Genomic DNA, 17,270 nt, shown 5'->3' with positions numbered 1-17,270 from the left:
TTGTTTTTCTAAGCACCGCTTGCTTCCCGCTGTGTTTTGAACGCTGCCAATGAACATTAGTTATCAGCCTAGCCCTATCGCAGGTGAGCAAATCATAGCAGGGAGGGGGGGGCACCGCCCTCTGCGCGAGATGCATCCAGCTGCAGCCCCGCAGAACCATACTGGGCTCCTCACACTGTGCGCCCTGTTCCCGCGCGTTACAAAATCTAAGAGGATAGTCTACAGTGGGGGCGGGGCCCCCTAAGCTCCGCTACGCCACTGCCCCCATCCCAACCACCTCCAATGCACAGTTTCTTCCCCCTCAAATGTATATACTCTCTTTTTAGACTCTTTTGTACTCTGGTATGTCATAAATGTCTAAATGTAACAGTACTGTCTACCTGTATGTCATGTATGTCATATGTTATGATGAATTGAAAATGGGGGACCCTGATGTAAACAAGACGAAAGTCTTTCTCTGGTCTGCATTCCCTTAACAATTGTGTGTATTGAGACGTACTGTATTGTACCCATTCTGCAATGATATTCTGCAAATAAAATGTTCAATCAAACAATCAATGCTACAAGAGAGAAAACTCAAACTCGCTTCCAATCTGATAAATGATCCAATGCTGCCACCTTGTGGCGAATGCGCAACACTGCGCTAGTGATTGTTCTCAGCTGCAACACCAGTAGAAAACTTCTGGAACGCGGCGAATCCCTCACTCGATGATTGATTGATTGAAAATGTTATTAACAGATTGCAGAATGGGTACAATACACTACAGCTCAATACCAACAACTGCTAAGAGGATGAAGACGAGAAAAAGACGTTTGTCTTGTTTACATAAGGGTCCTCCATTTTCAATTCATCATGACGATTCCAGAAGCACGGTCACAGCACGGTCAGCACCATTATAACCTACTTTTACTTGCATTGTGTAGTTTTTATTAAAAGACAGACACTTGATTCTCGGTCTTGGGCGATTTATTCTGTGAACTGGGCAACAGACAAAATATCCTGGTCAGTCAGGTAGTCGGCTCCTCACACCAAACACCGCTCACTACAGAAGGATTAGGAATAATTATCTTACTAGCATGTTAGCAAGTTATATACATTTTCGACACAAACTCACTAAATTATTATTTTAAAACATTTACATTCCATCGTTTAATTTCAACATGCCTACATTAATAATTCCAACTAGTGAGAGTTAAACATTTAGGAATAATATGTCAGGATAAGACAATGTAGGAATTTGAATATTGAGCACTTTATTCAAGATATAACATCTATAAATTGGGACAGGTTTAAATTGATTCCATTTGTTGAAGATGCATGGAATTTCTTCTACACTGAGCTTACTAATGTTATTGACCATCATGCTCCCTGGAAGACACTCAAAGTAAAGGGTAGACACTTGCCCTGGATTAATAGTGAATTTATAAATCTGTATAAACAAAGAGATAAGGCTTGGGAAAAGCATCGTCTGACAAAGGATTCTGCCGACTTCATTGCATATAAACAAATACGGAACTTATGTACAACTAAAACAAGAAATGCTAAATCCAACTATTTCAAAGATTGTTTAAGCAATGAATTTAGCAATCCAAAACAGTTTTGGAAGAGAATCAACAGCATTACTAAGAAGTCATCTATAAATCCCACTCATATTAGAATTAATCATGAAGTTGTCAATGATCCCTCCTCAATTGCACTTGCCTTTAATCAGCACTTTAATTCTGTCTGCAGACTCAAATTTAATGACTCCTCATATTCCGATGTGCCTCTTAATAACACCAGATGCAACAGCTCTTTTTCCTTTAGAAGTATCCGTCCGCTTGATGTTCAGAAGGTCATTGATGAATTAAGATTGGGTACTAGCTGTGGTTCAGATGGTATGGAGATCAAATTCATCAAACTTGCATCTCATGTATTATCATATCCTTTGTCTGATTTATTTAATTTATCTTTAACAACTAATGAAACTCCATTAAGCTGGAAATGTGCAAAAGTCATTCCATTGCATAAAGGTGGTGATCCTTCTGATCTCAATAATTATAGACCAATTTCAATTATTAATAGTATAGCAAAAGTATTTGAAAAACAAAATTTTAATCAATTATCCCATTATGTTAATGAATCTCATATTTTATCACCATGCCAATCTGGTTTCAGGCCAAACTACTCCACATCTACAGCCCTTCTGAAGTTGACCAATGATGTTCACTCAGCAATGGACAATAACATGGTTACTGGTGCAATATTTATAGATCTCACAAAGGCTTTTGATTTGGTTGATCATTATCTTCTTCTTGACAAACTGTGTGCTATTGGTGTCTCTAATAATTCTTTACTTTGGTTCAATTCCTATCTCCACCAGAGACGTCAGTGTGTATCATATCAGGGTAAACAGTCTGATTTTTTTATTATGGATAAAGGTGTTCCTCAAGGTTCATCTTTAGGACCATTATTATTTTCTATATTTGTTAATGATCTCACCCTGATACCATCTGACTGTGTTACTCAATTGTATGCTGACGATACAGTGATTTATTCTTCTAAGTCTGATATTCAACAAATTCAGTACTCTTTACAGACTCATTTTATGCTGTCCAGAAATGGTTATCTATTAACAAACTTTTATTAAATAAGAAGAAGTCCTATAGTATGCTGTTTGGTACTAGATCAAATCTGGTGCAAATATCAAATCAGTTGTCGATTAAGTTTTTAGATGATGCTCCTCTTGAAAATGTTGATGAAATGTTAAACCATCCCGATTACTCATTTATAATAGGTGCGGATTTTAATGCCATTTGGAATCCAAGGATGGACAAATCTTACCTCGAGGATGACGCTAAACAGTTAGAAGCACCGATCACACTAGAGGAACTCAAGAAGGCCATATCCTAAATGAAAAATGGTAATGCTCCTGGAAGAGACGGTATCCCATCAGAAATGTACCTTTCTTGTTGGGACATAATTGGACCCTTATTACTAAATATGATCTTATACTCAGTCAAGGAGGGGAGCTTCCATAAACACGACAATATTGCACTCATTTCAGTCCTTCTCAAAAAAGACAAAGACCCCACCGAGTGCGGTAGTTACAGACCCTTAAGCCTCCTCGGAACCGATGTCAAACTGTACTCTAAGGTATTAGCCATCAGATTACAAAAGCATATGACGTCTTTAGTTCATCCGGACCAAACTGGCTTCATAAGCGGTCGCCTGATCACTGATAACATAAGACGAATACTGCACGTACTAGATGCAGACAAAGAAGACACCATACCTAAGGCGATGCTGTCCCTGGATGCTATGAAAGCCTTTGACAGGCTGGAATGGGCGTATCTATGGGCAGTATTAGAAAGGATGGGGTTAGGAAAAGGATTCATTGATATGATTAAAGTATTATACAAAGACCCATCGGCCATGATTACAACAGGTACATTCATCTCCAAAATCTTTCCGGTATCACGCTCAGCCAGACAGGGTTGCCCTCTTAGTCCCGGACTATTCGATCTATCATTAGAGCCTTTAGCACAATATATAAGACAATCCCAATCCATAGAACCAATCGTAATCAAGGGCACACAACAAAAAATTAGTCTATATGCGGACGACGTAATATTGTTCATGCAAAGCCCCAACACCACATTGCCTCATCTACTCAAGTTGATAGAGAACTTTGGTGATTTATCGGGATTTAAAATAAATTGGCCAAAGTCGGCTTTCCTTCCACTTAACACCCATGCAAAAAAAGATACAACCCTCCCAGGTGAGATACCTATGGTAAAACATTTTAGATGCTTGGGTGTGGAAATATTTCCCACCATAAGACAAACGGTGAAGCACAATTACACAAAAATACAGAACAAAATCAAAGACGACCTGGACAGGTGGGCAAAACTTAAAAACTCAGTACAGGCAAGGGTATCAATAGTTAAGATGGATGTACTACCTAGAATCAACTTCATCAGTTCAATGCTACCGTTACCCCCTCCAGAGGGTTACTGGAAAAGATTACACTCCTCCACATACAAATTTATTTGGAATAACAAACCACCTTGCATAAAAAGATCCACCGCACAGAGAAATAAAGCAGACGGTGGCATGGCAGTTCCAGATTTTTTACAATATTTTAAGACATACACATTAAGACCATTGACAATATGGTTTGATCCTCAGGCATTGGTATCCTGGAGAAAATTGGAAGAAAACATAGTAGCCCCACATAGACTGAAGGACTTAGCACACACTAAACTACCAATCAAGCACTGTGAGCGGAAATTTGGCCCCATAATTACCCATGCAATCCGGATATGGCGAGAAACACAAAAGAAATATCCTAACCCTCAAAAATGGCATAATCACACTCCCTTATTCAATAACAATGCACTCTTAATTGAAAAACGTCCTATAAGATTCCCTATATGGGAAGAGCAAGGCATACACTCATTAGGGCAGCGATTCCCAACCTGGGGTCCGCCAGGAACCGCAGGGGGTCCGCCAGACCGCAGATCATTTGAGGTCTATTTTCACAAGTTTTTCTGTAATTTTTTTTTTCTTTCAGAGAAATATTTAATTAGCATATTTTTTTATCATCAGAAGCATGAATAGTCTCTCTACTACAATAAAAAAAAAAGATAAATAAATAAACATCTAGACATGATTTTTGAACGTTAACAGTACGCAAATCAGTTGACTGTATCACTTTCCGTAGCACACTGCATCCGCTGTCAATAAGCAACACGCGAACAGCAGCAACATGTGTGACAAACGAAAAGGAGATGATGGCAGCTCGTCATCTGCAAAAAAGGTTAGGACCTACAGCAATCGCGATAATTACATAACCATGGGCTTCACTGAGGGACCAGACAAACAACCTGAGTGTGTGATTTGTGGAGAAAAGTTGGCAAACTCGAGCCTGAAGCCCAGCAAGCTGAAGAGACATCAGGCGACTAAGCACCCAGAAACAGTTGGGAAGGATGCAGACTTTTTTCTGAGGAAAGAACAGTCTCTCAAGGCGAACAAGCCTGTTGATGTTAGAGCAGCGTGGAGGAGCTCATCAAACCAGCCTGCATCAAAATGGTTGAGAAACTGTGCGGCCCACAGGTGGCGGATAAACTAAAATCAGTACCACTCTCGAACAATGTAGTGAAAGACCGAATTGATAAGATGTCAAGTGATTGTGAGCAGCAGCTGTCAGAAAAGCTTAGAAAGGGTCAATTTGCCATACAACTTGATGAAACTACAACTGTCGCAGACGAGGCTGTGCTCATCGTTTATGTGCAGTATATCGAAAATGAGGATCTGAAGCAGGACATTCTCATGTCAGTCAACCTTACTACCACTACTCGAGGTGAGGATATTTTTACTGCAGTAGATTCTTACTTCATGTCCCAAAACCTCTCTTATGATAATTTAGTTGCATGCTGTTCCGATGGAGCTGCCTCAATGATGGGAAAAAACAAGGGATTTAACAGTCGCTTGAAACAGAAGGCCCCCCACTGCATAATATTTCACTGTATGATCCATCGCCAGGCACTGGCCAGCAAAAAACTGTCTGACGACCTCAGTGAAACACTCGCAACTGTAGTCAAAGTTGTTAATTTCATCAAAGGACGCCCCACCAACAAGCGTCTATTTGCGCAGTTATGCGAGGATGAGGCACACCAAACGCTCCTGCTGCACACAGAGGTGCGTTGGCTATCACGGGGCCGAGTGCTTGTGCGCTTCATGGAACTACAAGAGAAAATAGAAGAATTTCTTGAAACGAATAACCCCGCGCTTTCAGAGAAAATGACAGAGTCATTCTGGATCAAAACGGCATACCTGGCAGACATCTTCACTCTCTACAATGAAACGAACAAGCGTCTCCAAGGCGCAGAGGCCAACACCATGCAATGTAAAGAGGCGCTCGACGCATTTGTGCGTAAACTGGAGTATAGAGTCGGGAAAATGGATAAGGGAGAGCTGCAACAGTTCCCCTTACTGCAGAAGCAATGCAGAGATAACACTGTTCCCGTGTCTCTTCGTCGTGAGTTTACCAGCCATATGATCGCATTGCAAAAAGAGATTAAATCACGGTTCGCTGACACAGATGAATATCTTTCCAAGGAAGCGTGGGTATTGGATCCCTTCATTGCCAAAGTTGAGGATGTGGAATACCTTGATTGCGAAGATGAGCTCACGGACATCCAGGTCGACTCTGTCTCAAAGAAGTATTTCCAGGTATGATAATGTATGTAATGCGTGTGTGCATGTGTGTGTGGTCTGTCTGTGTGAGTGTTTGTGCCTGTGCGTGTGTCTGTGTCTCTGTGTCTGTGTCACCGTTCTACCGTTGATATCGTATTGGATGTATAGGCTATTCTGCGTCTAATGTAGGCTAGGCCCTGTAATAATAATAATAATAATAATAATAATAATAATAATAATAATAATAATAATAATAATGTGGACATGAGTGTTGGACACATTTAGCCTAAAAATATTTCATCCATTCCTCCATTACAGGAGCACGGATTTAAGAAGTTCTGGATAGTGAAGGGATCCATCATTGCTTCGAGGCTCGCACTGCATGCCACCACCAGGATTATACTCCCGTTCAGTACCACATATCTATCGGAAACGGCTTTCAGTGCACTTGTCGCCATCAAGACAAAAGCGTGCAACAGACTTGACGTACACAATGACTTCAGAATGGCTGTCACGCACATTACACCTGACATCTCAGGCCTGGCAGCGCACATGCAAGCCCAAGGTTCACATTAATGAACCTTCGTCACACCCAGCTAGGACAGATTCTCTCTGCTACTGATTGGAATTTCCTGTCTCATATTTAGTTTAATTTGTTGCATTGATTTGTTCCATAAATGCAAACCGTTCACCATTAGGGCCTGATTTGAGAGGATGAATACAGGATTTGAATATTGGCCAAACATTTTGAAATGCATATGGTGCAAGATGAGATTTGTTGATTGAAGGCACAAGTCAAAGAAGCATAGTGGGTCTAATTATGATGCATATGCCTGTGTATAAGCAGTTTGTTATTAAAATGAAAAAAAAAAAAGGATTTTATGGTATCTTATTAGGAGGGGGTCCGCGAATTTCATCAGAGATGTTTGGGGGTCCCTGGGGGAAAAAAGGTTGGGAACCACTGCATTAGGGGATATTTTTTATAACCAAGGTTTTTGTAGTTATGGAGAAATATGCACAAAGTTTAACCTCACCGAGTCCACATGGCTTTTTTACATACAGTTACGCCTATGTTTGAAGACTCACGGTGTTCCATTACACATACCAGTTGAACACCACAGATACCACAAATTCTTCTATGAAAGAGAAACATCGAGAGGTTTTGTATCAGGTTTTTATTATCAATTACTAACGTCCTCGTATGAAACCCTCCAACTAGACTGTCTGGAGGAGGGATATACCAGACCTGGAAAGTGACTTTGATTGGCAAGAAGCATGGGCAAATGTCCGTCTTACATCAAGGAACCCGGACCATCAACAAATCAATCTTAACTATATTCACAGGACATACTTGACTCCTATAAGACTGAACAGAATGGGTCTTAAACAAGACTCAAAATGCTCCCAATGTACAAATGGAGACGAAGGGACATTTATGCACATGTATTGGGACTGCCCACCAGTTAAGGCATTCTGGAAAGATGTGACCCATCAATTATCAAAACTCGTATCTTGGAATATACCAGTACACCCCTCTGTATTACTATTGAATGATGTTTTTGAGTTTGCAGTAAATCCACAGCTAAAGAGATTGGTTTTATCGGGTATCACAGTAGCTAAAAAACTGATCGCATCACGCTGGTTTCAACCAGAAAAAATGTGCCGGAAGGTTTGGTTTCTTACATATCTCGATGTGATTTATCAAGAAATATCTACAGCAAGAATTCTGGGTCTCAACGAATCCAAAATGTCAATGTGGTTAGAAGTGGTGGAGAGAATAAAAGCTAGCTTATAATGGTAGTGTCTGGTTAGGAGTGAGGGATAATGGAGGTACTATCCAAGGAGGGGTCCGGGAGGAGGGGGTTCGAGCTGGAGCATATGTGTGTAGGGTTTTAGAAAATAGGTATTAGGGGTATATCCTGTATAAGGCATTGGTATAATTGGTAATTTCGTTGGATATACACTGTATACGGTAAAATATTATTATAGACTTTTTTTGTTTGTTTTCTGTTTCTGTACTTGCATGTCATTTTAGCCACCTTGATTGTTAGTTTCATTATGCATTGTGTGTTGAGTACTGACTTTTAATAATTTTTGTTTTGCAATTAAAAAAAAAAAAAAAATAAAAAAAAATGTCGATGAATATAAGTATCTGGGTCTTTGGCTTGATTCTCAACTCACCTTCAAGTCACATATTGATGCTGTGATGAAGAAAACAAATTGTAGCCTGAGAATATTGTATCGTTCTATTAACTGTTTTTCTCTTCAGGTTAGGAAAATAATCATTATACAGCTGGTACTTCCAATAATGGATTACGCAGACATAGTCTATCAAAACACCACACTAACAAATCTCCGTCCTTTAAATGTTACTGAAGTGACAAGGGAGGATGGTTCTGTTCTGATATACATAACCAGCTTAAGCTACTCTGCGTTGTGATTTTGTCCGGTACTAATTCCCTTGTACTTTCAAAGACCAGGAAACTGGCCTTGTTCGACGGCAGCTATGCAGGAGAATGAAGAGGAGAAGTTGTATCAGCATCTGTTTTTAATTCAAAGTAACAAGTGAAATGACAATGACTCTGGGTCAATTAAAATAAAGAACGCTATAGTCGTGATCACTAGACACTATGCCGTCTGCAATCAAAACTAGACTAAAAAAGTAGATTAAAGAATAATTGTTGATTGTCTTTGTTGTTTGCTTGACAACAAAGATATTCTGTTCTCGTTCCAAAAAAGCTCCTTCTCCGTGTTCTCCTCTGCTTGCCGTCCTCTCTGTGAATGGGGAGGTGTGTTCTTGTGTCCGTTTCCGTTTTTGTGTGGCTCCTACCTCCCCATTTTATCCATGAGAGAGAAACCCCGGCGTGACGTCACCAAGTGACCTCACCCCTATGATTTCACCCAATCGCAAGCATTCACAGTTGGTATTTGAAAAGGAGGTGGGTTCTAAGCAGACCAACTTACTTACGCCTTTTTTCAGAGAGTTGAATTGCCTGAACTAAACTTAATACCTTTTAGTATTTAAGCTTCAAGATATATCTAATTGATTTGAGATTGATTTTCTGAACACAGACATATTACTTTTAACTAATAGAATCGTTATATGAGATGAGAATCACCGTCTTTTACCATCAAGCCCAGTTTCATAAAAGGCTTGATTGTAACCTCGATGACTTTCTGTCATAAACACAGTATTTTCATATCATTCTGTTCAGCATCATCAGTCCAACATAATAGTAATCTTTACAGGTATTTCACATTGATGGTAAGCAGCCTAAATCAGTAAAAACACCTTTAAGTTATTTAACAATAATTTCTATTTGAAACTCCATACTAATCAGACCAGTTGGGCTGCACCTGTGTCCCCAGGCCGCGGGGCAGGAGATAACGGCTTCATGTGATGTGGTCATCTCATTGTTTTAGCTGCTTGCCCACACCCATTGTAAACAGTTTCTGTTTACCACCCTGTTGTCTCTCACATTCCAAGCTGCTTCCCACACACCCTGTATAAACAGTTTCTGTTGTAATCCTGTACCTAGTTCCTCCTAGTAAACAGCTGCTTGAAGGAGACATGTTCTTTTGTCATTCTCAGTAGATCCCAGCCAGTATAGTTGATTTCCAACTGTTACACTTTGACTGTTTCTATAAGACTAGACACATGAGGGTGGTTAGGTGGCGTAGCGGAGAATGCGTTCGTCACCAGCCCCGGAGCTGTGAGCTGGATCGCCTGTTCGAATCCAGCTCACAGCTCCGGGGTTGTCACCAGCTTGGCTGGCCGTTCACACTAATACAATTGGCTGTATTAGTGGGTGGGAGAAGCTGGCGGGGTGGGTCCGGGTCGTTGTAAACAGCGACTCCTACAGTTCGGTCGGGGCGCCTGCTAAGCGCGGATAGGACCTGAGGGGGATAGTGTGATCCTCCCACACGCTACGCCCTCTCAATGAGAATCCGCGCTGCCAGGTGAAAAGAAGCGGTCATTGGCTGGACGTGTGTCGGAGGAAGCACGTGGTAGCCTCCACTCTCCCAGATGATCTGACTGTGGGGGGTAAGTGCGCAGCGACCAGGAAGGGATTGGGAATTGGCATACGACTAACATTGGGATGGGAGAAAATCGGAGGAAAATGGAGGGAGAAAAAGATAAATAAAAAAATAAATAAAAGACTAGACACATGATCCATTCATTTTGCACATGACTTAATGATTAGTTACTGAGTTCCTTAACCTAGAAACAGACATCCTTTTTTCTTATCTGTATGAACACAAGTTTCAGGCAGGATGTCTTCTGACCTTCAGAGGACAGCTGTCTTCTGACCTTCTGTGCTTAAACCTTTTCTTTTAGGAACATTTTCCAGTACATTTTAGGATTTATGGTTATCAAATAATACTACATTACTTATAATAGTGTTTGCAGATTTATATTGAGGTGTCCTTATAGAACCCATCACTGTCTTATGTTTGAGTTGTTAAACTGGCTTTCTCCCCAATTCAGAAGACATTTTCATTGGTTGCTTTTTGTTTACAAATGTATTTACTTTAATTATCCCCCCTATCTAAAGCAGTTCTTAACACCATATAGTTCAACTTATAATTTAAGACACACGGATCTTCCTTTCTTTAGTATACCTCGAACCATCAAAGCTATCGGTCGACTTGCCTTTAAATATAAAGCACCAGCTGATTGGAACAAACTGCCTAGTTCACTCAGATCTCTTACTTCTTACCGGTTATTCAAGATATCTTTGTTCACTCATCTACAGACTACTTGCACCTGTTATTGATTTACTGTGTTAGGGCTTACATGTCGTTTTCAGATCAAATTATAATTTTGTATGTGTTTTATAAGGGAACATATATATTGGTGATCCTCTTGGGAGGAATCAGTGTGGATTGTGGGGGTGAGCTTGGGAGAGCGTCTGTCAGTGTACTGTATAAGTGCATTTGTTGTCCTGTTTTTTGTTTTGTTATGTATTGTATTGTATGTTTTGTATCCTATGTTAAGGACCCCCTCGAAAACGAGATAGCATATCTCAAGGGGTTTATCCTTCAAATACATTTAAAATGTTCTCAATTCTGGGTGTATGTGAACCTACCACAGGCTCATTCCTCGTGTAACTAATGATACCACTGTAACGTGGATACTTTGTAGTAGCTCACAAGGAAACGGCCACCAACTAATAAGAATCCATAGAACAATTAAACACCATTCTAGTGGGTTACCTTGACAAGTGGAATCACAATCAACTCTGTTACACCTTCATCCTGCCCTCTGGTGGAAGATATGCTGCCCCTGTATTCAAAACAAACAGACTCAACATAACCTCAGCACCTGCCTTCATCCTGCCCTCTGGTGGAAGATATGCTGCCCCTGTATTCAAAACAAACAGACTCAACATAACCTCAGCACCTGCCTTCATCCTGCCCTCTGGTAGAAGATATGCTGCCCCTGTATTAAAAACAAACAGAGTTTCATCCCCTCTGCTATTAGGCTTCTTAACAAACAGAAGCCCCCGGGCCCCCTTTCATCTGAATGATACCTCCTGTTTTACTGGTGTTATTTACTTATTTAATTTATTTATGTAGTGTACTGGCCAAAGCAAAGAATTATTTCTATTTTCTTTGCCCCAGGTTGTGTGCAAACCAGTGACATTGACTGTGATTAGGTTAAAGGAAAACTCCAACATTTGGGAAATTAGCTTATTTAACATCTTCCCTGGAGTTAGACAAGAAGATACATACCTTTTTTGTCTCTGTGCATGCATTAGGCTTAGGGAACAGCCGCTCCGTTAGCGTAGCTTAGCTTCATCACTGGAAGTTGGTCAGACTTGTACCTTGACGTTCCCTACAGTCACGAAATACACTCCAAATACAACTCAAACGTTCCTGTAAACATGTTGTGACCTGTGTATTTAGTTTCAAGTTTCTTTAATAGTTGTCATACAGAAGTACAGAATACTTTTATACAAAATGCTTCTTTCTGTTACGCTCCAGAGACTGTGCTAGACAAAGATAAGTATGAAATAAATTAATATAGCATGTAAAAATAGAAGTAAAAAATAGAAGTCACGTGCATAGACAGTGTTCAGTATATATATATATGTACAATGTTCAATGCAGAATAGAAGTAACTGAGTTACCATACAATATACAATATACTATGCAATATACTAATATACAATATACTATATAGTGCAAAGCAGAAATGGGATGAGGTACAATTTAGGTACAATTTACAGTAAGGTGTACTGAGGTATGGGTTGTAGTGCAAATCCTTTACCAATAAATATAAAGTGTGTTTAGGTGTTCTAAAGTGTGGAGAGTGGGTGCTGCAGTGTGTTGTTTGTTTAAAGTGAGTGTGTGCGTGTGGATGTGTGTGTTGTGAGTGCATTTGATGCATAGTGTTATTGTTCGTTGAGCAACCTGATGGCCTGGGGATAGAAGCTTCTTCGGAGTCTTTCTGTGCTTGCCATGAGACTCCGGTATCGCTTGCCTGACCGCAGCAGTTCAAAGAGGCAGTTGTTTGGGTGGCTGGAGTCCTTGATAATTCTCTCAGCCTTACCCCTGCACCGCTTGTTGTAAATGTTCTGGAGAGTGGGAAGGCCCCTCCAATTGTGCGTTCGGCTGAACGTGTCACTCTCTGTAGTCTGCTACGGTCTTGTGCGGTGCTATTCCCAAACCAGGAGGTGATATTGCCAGTCAGGATGCTCTCTATTGTACATGAGTAGAAGTTCTTAAGGATCTTCTGACTGACTTGGAACTTCCTTAGGCGCCTGAGGAAGTAGAGGCGTTGTCGTGCCTTCTTCACAACACTGTCAATGTGTGTGGTCCATGTCAAGTCCTCGGATATGTGGGCTCCGAGGTACTTAAAACTGTTCACTCTCTCAACCGGTGCCCCGTCGATGCTGAGGGGGCTGTAGTCCCTGACCCCGACCTCCTAAAGTCCACAATCATCTCCTTTGTTTTGCTGATGTTCAGGGAGAGGCTGTTCTCCTGGCACCATCCCGCCAGGACCTTGACCTCTTCCAGGTAGGCCCTCTCGTCGTTTGCAGAGATCAGGCCCACCACTACTGTGTCGTCAGCAAATTTGATGATTGTGTTGTTGTTCCGCTGAGCCACACAGTCATGTGGCTCAGTGGGTAGAGCGGGTCGTCCAATGATTGAAGGGTTGGTGGTTCGAATCCCGCTCAAGCCCATGTCCATCCCACTGCCGTTGTGTCCTTGAGCAAGACACTTAACCTACTTGCCTCGTATGAATGTGTATGCATGTGAATGAATGTTGGTGGTGGTCGGAGGGGCCGTAGGCGATGATTATTCGCCACGCTTCCGTGAGTCTGCCTCAGGGCAGCTCTGGCTGCAATTGTAGCTTACCACCACCGGTATGACTGTGTATGAACGAATAATGGACTCTGTAAGCGCTCTGGGGTCACTGGGGTGTCATGAAGAGCGCTATATAAATCCAATCCATTATTATTGTACAGGGAGTAGAGGAGGGGACTCAGAACACAGCCCTGGGGGGCCCCTATGTTGAGGGTGATGGATGAGGAGGTGCAGTTGCCTGCTCTCACCACCTGGGGTCTGCCCGTCAGGAAGTCCAAGACCCACTGGCAGAGGTCATAGTTCAAGCCCAGGTCCTTGAGCTTGGCTATGAGTTTGGAGGGGACTATGGTATTGAATGCTGAGCTGTAGTCGATGAATAGCATTCTCACATAGTTCCCCTGCCTCTTGTCTAGGTGTGAGGCTGCTGTGTGCAGCACATGGGCTATGGCGTCCTCCGTGGACCTGTTGGGACGGTATGCAAATTGCAGGGGGTCCAGGTTGATGGGGAGGGAGGAGCAGATGTAGCCCTTTACTAGCTTCTCAAAGCACTTCATGGCTATGGAGGTGAGAGCTACAGGGCGGTAGTCGTTGAGGCAAGCAGGCTTGGATTTTTTAGGTACAGGGATGATAGTGGACTTCTTCAGGCAGGTGGGGATGACAGCCTGTTCCAAGGACAGGTTAAATATGTCAGTGAATACCAGGGCCAGTTGGTCGGTACAGACTTTTAGGACGTGGCCGGGGATGCCGTCCGGTCCTGCTGTCTTCCTGATATTCACTTTTTTAAAGGTCCTCCTCACCTCACGTGTTGTTATTCCCAGCCTCAAACCTCGCATAGAAAGTATTGAGATCATTTGCTAAGGAGATGTCACTGTTCAGTTTGAGGGAGGTGCCTTTGTAATCGGTCATCGTTTTGAGGCCCTGCCACATAGCTCTGGAGTCAGCCTGTTCAAACTGAAGTTCAATTTTATCCCTGTAGCGCCGTTTTGCTTCTATCACTGTCCTCCTTACGTTGTATCTCGCCACCTTGTGGTCATTCATGTTGCCTGCCACAAGCCCGGCGTTGTATGCTGTGGTGCGCGCTTTCAGAGCTTCACGGACGGATTCGTCTACCCAGGGTTTTTGATTTGGATAAACTCTAATTGTGGTAGTGGAGATTGTTTCTTCCACCAAAGTACGAACAAAGTCCAGCACTGTCTCCGTGTAGTCATTAATGTTATCTGTGTTATCGCGGAACACACCCCAGTCTGTACATTCCAGTGCAGCTTGGAGCGTCTCCTCTGATTCCACAGATCATTTCTGCACCTCTCACGAGACAACCGGCGCGCACTTGATTCTTTGTTTATACTCTGGAGAAAGAAAGATGGAAGTGGGGCAGAGTTAGAGCCTGACGTTCCCTACAGTGCCCTACAGTCACGAAATACACTCCAAATACAACTCCAAAACGTTCCTGTAAACATGTTGTGACCTGTGTATTTACCACGTGGAGAAATAAAAAATAATTGAATTAGACAATTACGTTTTCTAAGTAAATATACTCTGAACTATTTTTTGCCTAACCACTCGTCTCTGGGCGCAGTCAATGATTTCTACATGAAGCCGTGTTTGTTGACATTCTCATTCATTCAAACTAAACTAATTTTAGGTTAGTTGTAACGTTAGTTGGGACTGCTGAGTGGGGAACTTGGACTAATTGGGGGAGGCTTCAGGCTAGATCTTTTCCATATGGATTGGCTGGTGTGTTTTGAGCAAAATCGACCTGGACGTAAAAAGTGGGCGGTATGTTCCCAGACAGAGTGGACAGACACAACGGGTGCAAAAAAGTTTAAATCTTTATTGACAAATTGAATACAGTAATGCAAGCACAGAAACAATGGGAACTGTTGGCCTCCAATGGCTCTTCTGGTTTAGAGGTGTCGGGAGGCTCTCTGGCTGCGCTACGATATCACTCTCACTACTTGCACAGCAGGGGTTAGTTAACTAGCATTAGTCTTGGTGTCACAGTTACATTAGCCAGCCGCCATAGGTGGAACACACCCAAAATCACTACAATTATAGTATAACCGTCTATAGCGTGTTAGTGAACGGGTTAAAGGGGTAGTTCAACCAAAATAATTAAAACTACCTGTGTGCTATGTATCCATCCAGATACATACACAATGGAGCTGAATGGCACTCAAAGTGCTAACAAAATACATTTGAAAAACTCAACAGTAATGTCTTCAGACCTTTTTGTGAAGTTTCATTTAGGAACTATTTTATACTGAAGTAGAGATCATTCATTCCCACAATTTAAATTTTGAATGCAGAACTTGTAGAGTATTTCTACATTTTACTTACAGTAAGTAAAAGATCATTCTTCCACCACTAGTAATGATTAATGAAATCATTAATGAACCGGAGATGTGCTAATTGTTCAATAAATAACCATATAAATCGACTAATCAACTTAGTTTTGGTTGATCAAGACCAAACTGACCTAATAATTGACTATGAGGGAGGAACCCTAATGGCTGTACAGCATTTCAGATTACAACACTCATGATGAGTCAATACAAGCATATAATCAGACATTTTATTGACTACATAAAAATAGGAGGTACAGAAACTTAGTATTTAATATGAATGAAGATAAAGGTCACAAAAGAAAAAGAAGTCAAGACTCAATAACATCAACTGTTCACTGTTGACAATATGTTATTGTTGAGACATCCTAGTCATTAGGTAGATATTAATGAACAAGGATCCAGAATTATATGCATTCAAGATGAAAAATAATTTTTCAAAGTTCCTTTGTGTTTGACAGAGCAGTTGAAACCCTCTGCTCAACAGTTATAATGGTCCAGTCCACGTTCCTATTTATTTTGCAATAAAAAATAAGCAATACATGTGAAAATATACTTGACAACGTAGACATTCTACACAGACCCATGCTTATGTCCTGTTGCAGCATTCGCCAATATCAATAACTGACAGGAAATAAACTTGAGCCCAAGCTTTTCCCATAACAACACAATTCCACTGAAAAACTCAATAGGTATATGTATTTATAATGAGTATGTATGGTCAGTTCAAAATTATCAGTAAGGCAAAATGACAATAACTGATGTGAACAAATATATTGAATCACTACATGTTTTAGAGCCATAGTCTGAAATTAACCTGTTTGGCTCACCTGCAGTAGGTCTACTTTCCATACGTGTATTGTGTGAGTAAAAAATTAAATGGTGGCATGGTGGTTCTGTTTCATTGTTTATACGTGGCTTTTAAATAAACAGGTAAATCCCCACCCCATAGATAATTATGGTATAAGTATAAGCAAAATAAGAACCTTTAGCCTAAAGGCAGTCTGTCATAATGAGTCAAGTCAACTTCCTCTTGTAGACTGGACTGATGATTGTCCCATAATCAGTTTAAGTGACACTCGTTAACTATCATGGAGACTTGCTCTATTACAGGAGACAGGGAGAGCCCTCAGTCAGGGTGTCTCCAGGTTAGGAGACAGCTGTACAGGGAGAGCCCTCAGTCAGGGTGTATCCAGGTTAGGAGACAGCTGTACAGGGAGAGCCCTCAGTCAGGGTGTATCCAGGTTAGTAGACAGCTGTACAGGGAGAGCCCTCAGTCAGGGTGTCTCCAGGTTAGGAGACAGCTGTACAGGGAGAGCCCTCAGTCAGGGTGTCTCCAGTTTAGGACAAAGTTTGAGAACATGAATAGCAAAAACCAAAGACTGTAAAGTACATTTTTACGAGATTTATAAGAGTTCGATATTGATGCTTGG

The sequence above is a fragment of the Notolepis coatsorum genome (assembly GCF_963971535.1).
Source record: "Notolepis coatsorum genome assembly, chromosome: 9".
NCBI classification, from domain to species: Eukaryota; Metazoa; Chordata; class Actinopteri; order Aulopiformes; family Paralepididae; genus Notolepis; species Notolepis coatsorum.
This window is presented reverse-complemented; position numbering follows the sequence as displayed.